The 5,613-nt window shown below is 36.9% G+C and overlaps 1 protein-coding gene across 2 annotated transcripts in view; it reads right to left on the minus strand.

The window, feature by feature from the left end:
* Positions 1–5,613, minus strand: part of DPP6 (dipeptidyl peptidase like 6) — an 800,631-nt gene that overhangs the window by 408,359 nt on the left and 386,659 nt on the right. The window lies entirely within an intron of this gene.

A 5,613-nucleotide genomic window follows, 5' to 3' on the forward strand; every position in this document is an offset into this window, starting at 1 on the left:
GACTTGTTCCACATGTAGATGTATTTTTGATTTATTTGTGGGGAGGAAGGTGATCTCCACGTCTTACTCCTCCGCCATCTTGAAGGTCCTCCCTGAATCACTTTTTTAAACAACTTTCCCACCATTGTTTATGCTAACATCTTAATTGAGATAAAATTCACATATCATAAAGTTTACCTTTTTAATGTATACAACTCAGTAGTTTTCAATGTGTTAAAGAATTGTGCATTCATCACCACTATCGAATTCCAGAATATCTGCATCACCCCAAAAAGAGGTCTCATTATGATGTGCTGAGGTAGGTTCATCAGTTGTATCAGATGTACCACTCAGGTGGGGATGTAGATAATGAGTGGAACCACGCATGTGTGGGGCAGTGCATATGTAGGAAATCTCTGTACCTTCCTCTCAATTTTGCTGTGAATTTAAAACCACTAAAACTATAATGTCTTTATAAACGAAGAAATCTCATGCCTATTATCAGACATTTCTTACTCTCCCCACTTCCAGTCCCTGGCAACCACTAATCTACTTTTTATCTCTATGGATTTGTCTACTGTGGAATCATGCAATATGTGGCCTTTCTGTCTAACTTCGCGCACGTAGCATAATGTTTTCAAGTTGTATCTATGCTGTAGTATGCATCTGTATTTCATTTTTTATAGCTGAATAATATTCCATTGTATGGATATACCACAATTGTTTATCTATTCACCAGGTGAGGGACATTTGGGTTGTTTCTACTTTTTGGCTGCCATGAATGTTTCTATGGATATCTGTATACAAATTTCTGTATGAACATATATTTTCAATTTCCTTGGGTATATACCTAGGAGTAGAATGACTGGGTCGTATGGTAATTCTGTGTTTCATTTTTTGAGGAACTACCAGAATGTTTTCAACAGAGGCTACACACTTTTACATTCCTACTAGTACTGAATGAAGGTTCCAGTTTTTCCACATCCTCACAGAACTTGTTATTTTGCTTAAAAAAAAAAAAAAAAATATATATATATATATATATATATATATATATATATTTTTTTTTTTTTTTTTTGAATTTGACTTGGAGGGTATTATGCTAAGTGAAATGTCAGACAGAGAAAGACAAATACTGTATGATATCACTTATGTGTGGAATCCAAAAAGTACAACAAACTAGTGAATATAACAAAAAAGAAGCAGACTCACAGATACAGTGAACAAACTAGTGGTTACCAGTGGGGAGAGAGAGGGGAAGGGGCAATATAGGGGTGGGGGAGTGGGACGTGCAAACTATTGAGTGTAAGGTTACAAGCATTTTTAGTATAACACAGGGAACAGAGCCAATATTTTGTAATAACTGTAAATGGAGTGTAACCTTTTTTTTTTTTTTTTTTTTTTTTTTTTTTTTTGCAGTACGCGGGCCTCTCACTGTTGTGGCCTCTCCCGTTGCGGAGCACAGGCTCCGGACGCGCAGGCTCAGCGGCCATGGCCCACGGGCCCAGCCGCTCCGCGGCATGTGGGATCTTCCCGGACCGGGGCACGAACCCGTGTCCCCTGCATCGGCAGGCGGACTCTCAACAACTGCGCCACCAGGGAAGCCCGAGTGTAACCTTTAAAAATTGTATAAAAATAAATGCACAAAAAATAATATGTATATATAGGCAACTAACTGTGATTTTGATTTGCATTTCCCTGATGACTAATGATGTAGAGCGTTTTTCTTGTGCTTCCTGGCCATTGGTATTTCTTTGGAGAAATGTTCAAATCCTTTACCCATTTTTAAATTAAATTGTTTGTCTCTTGTTTTGAGTTGTAAGAATTCTTTAAATAACCTGGACATTAGATGTTTACTGAAGATATGATTTGCAAATATGCTTCTCCCATTCTGTGGGCTGTCTTTTCAGTTTCTTCATAGTGTCCTTTGACACACAGAATGTTTTATGCTTGCTGACGTCAATTTATCTATTTTTTCTTGAATTGCTTGTGCTTTTGGTGTCACATCTAAAAAACAGTTGTCGAATCCAAGGTCACAAAGATTTAGTCCTATGTCTTCTTCTAGGAGTGCTATAGTCTTAGCTCTTATTTTTTGGTTGTTGAGCCACACTGAGTTAATTTCTGTACAAGCTGTGAGGCAGGAGTTCAGTTTCATTCTTTGCATGTAGATACCCAGTTGTACCAGTACCATTTGTTGAAAAGACTACTTTTTCCCCATCAAATGGTCTCAGCACCCTTGTCAAAAATGAATGGAAAATAACTGTATGGGTCTATTTTTGAACTCTACATTCTATTCCATTGACCTATATATCTATACTTAGGATAGCAGCACAATACTTTGATTACTGTAGCTTTAGAGGGAGTTTAATATCAGAGATCTAAGTCCTTCAACTGTTTTTTTTCCCCAAGATTGTTTTGGCTGGTCTGAGTACCTTATATTTTCATATGAAGTTTAGAATTGGCTTGTCAATTTCTGCAATAAAACTAATTGGGATTTTGATAGGGATTGGGTTGAATCTGTAGATAAATTTGCGAAGTATTGCCATGTTAACACTATTACATCTTCTAATCCAGGAACATGGGGATAGCTTTCCACTTACTTAGGTCTTCTTTAATTTCTTTCAATTATCTTTGGTGATTTTCAGTGTACAAGTCTCATACTTCTTTTGTTGACTTCTAAGTAACTTACTCCAGGGGTCCCCAACTCCTGGCATGGACCGCTATCGGTCCGTGGCCTGTTAGGAACTGGGCTGCACAGCAGGAGGTGAGCGGCAGGCAAGTGAGTGAAGCTCCATCTGTATTTACAGCCACACCCCATAGCTTGCATTACTGCCTGAGCTCCACCTCCTGTCGGATCAGCGGCAGCATTAGGTTCTCATAGGAGCACGAACCCTACTGTGAACCGCGCATGCGAGGGATCTAGCTTGCTCGCTCCTTATGATAATCTGAGGTGGAGCCAAGGCGGTGATGCTGGCGCTGGGGAGCGGCTGCAAATACAGATTATCATTAGCAGAGAGGTTTGACTGCACAGAGATAATAAAGCAATCACTTGCAGACTCATATCAAAACCCTGTCAGTGAGTGGCAAGTGAAAACAAGCTCAGGGCTCCCAAAGATTCTGCATTATGGTGAGTTGTATAATTATTTCATTATATATTACAATTTAATAATAACAGAAATAAAGTGCACAATAAATGTAATGTGCTTGAATCATCCTGAAACCATCCCTCCCCACCCCCGTCCACGGAAAAATTGTCTTCCACAAAACCGGTCCCCGGTGCCAAAAAGGTTGCAGACTGTTGACTTATTCCCTTTGAAACTAATGTAAGTGGAATCATTTCTAAATTTCATTTTCGAATTGTTCATTACGAGTATATAGGAATATAAATAATTTTTGTATAATGGTCTTGTATCTTCCAGTGTTGCTGAACTCAGTTATTAGTTATAAGATGTTTTATTTTTTGTGTTTGTGGATTCTTTAAGATTTTCTATACATGAGATCATGCCATCTATGAATAGAGATAGTTTTACTTCTTTTTTACCTGGGTGTCTTTTTTCTCCCTTACCTAACTGTTAGAATCTCCAATACAATGTTAAACAGAAATAGTGAGAGTGTCATCATCAGAGAATCTACAAACAACAAATGCTGGAGAGGGTGTGGAGAAAAGGAACCCTCTTGCACTGTTGGTGGGAATGTAAATTGATACAGCCACTATGGAGAACAGTATGGAGGTTCCTTAAAACACTAAAAATAGAATTAGCATATGATCCAGCAATCCCACTGCTGGGCATATACCCTGAGAAAACCATAATTCAAAAAGACACATGCACCCCAATGTTCACTGAAGCACTATTTACAATAGCCAGGACATAGAAGCAACCTAAATGCCTATCGACAGACAAATGGATAAAGAAGATGTGGCACATATATACAATGGAATATTACTCAGCCATAAAAAGGAACGAAATTGGGTCATTTGTTGAGATGTGGATGGATCTAGAGACTGTCATACAGAGTGAAGTAAGTCAGAAAGAGAAAAACAAATATCATATATTAATGTATATATGTGGAACCTAGAAAAATGGTACAGATGAACCGGTTTGCAGGGCAGAACCTGAGATACAGATGTAGAGAACAAACGTACGGACACCAAGGGGGAAAAGTGGTCGGCACCCCAGCTGCCCTCATAAGATACATGTGTATCCAGAACTAGGAGTTAACCCCCCGTGAAGGTTCAGTGAAGTTTTAGGGTCCTGGGGGTGGGATGAATTGGGCGATTGGGATTGACATGTATATACTGATGTGTATAAAACTGATGACTAATAAGAACCTGCTATATAAAAAAATAAATAAAATTCAAAATTTCAAAACAAATTGTATAATATGGGAAATATAGCCAACATTTTATAATAACTATAAATGGGGTATAACCTTTAAAAATTGTGAATCACTATATTGTACACCTGTAACTTAAATAGTATTGTACAGCAACTATACTTCAATTAAACAATGCAAAAAAAATTAAAAAAAAAAAAGAAATAGTGAGAGTGAATATCCTTGTCTTATTCCTAATCTTAGCAGGAATACTTTCAGTATTTCACTGTTAAGTATAATATTAGCTGTGGGCTTTTTATAGATGCTCTTTATAAGGTTGGGAAAGTTTCTTTCTTTGCTCGTCAAATGTTTTATCATGAAAGGATTCTGAACTTGGTCAAATGCTTATTCTGCATCTATTGAGATGACCATGTTTTTTTCTCCCTTTATCCTATTAATATGGGTGTATTACATTGATTTTTCATATGTTAAACCAAATTTTTTTCATGGGATAAATCCCATTTGATCATGGTGTATAATCCTTTTTATATGTTGCTGGTGATTTGGTTCTATTGGCTAGTATTTTGCTGAGGTTTTTGCATCTATATTCAAAAGAGATACTGGTCTGTAGTTTTCTTGTGATACCTTTCTTGAGTTTTGGTTTCAGGGTACAAACTACTCTTTTTCCATTTAAGTTTTGTGATTATAGTTTAAACATACCTCAAAATTTGCCTGCACTTCTTGTACGTATCAAAAATTTTTTTACATTGCATTTTTTCCCTCTTAAAGTCTAATACCCGTGTAGTCTATTTATTGAGGATTGGAACTTTTTTTTTTTTGTCCACACAAATTAACACCTAATACGACAAGGGGAATGGATAGATACACGCTGTTTATATATGTATGGTATAATGTTTTCCTATCATGACCCCCACATGTTTATCTCATGGGCAAAGGCTTTCTTCTTGCCCTAATCTCACCACTCTCTTGCTACTAAATTCTTACCACTCCATTAAAGCCCACTTCACATATTACTTTCTCCATGAACTTTACCATAAAGGGTCTCTCTCTCTCTTTCCTCTCAGCTTCTATACAACTTATGTTTGAAACTTTCAAAAATCCATCGCTACATATTTTTTTTCTGTAGACTTTTGTGGACAATTTTTGTGTATTTTTCTTCCCTGAGAGATTTCTGATTCTGTTTTATACTTCCTTTATTTCCTCAGTAGTATCTAATATTTAGTTTATCCTTAGTTCACATTCAATATATGTTGTTTTCATAATTTTCCTAATTCATCCTCGATAACACACCCAGGAATG

Source organism: Lipotes vexillifer, unplaced genomic scaffold (assembly GCF_000442215.2).
Source record: "Lipotes vexillifer unplaced genomic scaffold, Lipotes_vexillifer_v1.1 scaffold944, whole genome shotgun sequence".
Lineage (NCBI taxonomy): Eukaryota > Metazoa > Chordata > Mammalia > Artiodactyla > Lipotidae > Lipotes > Lipotes vexillifer.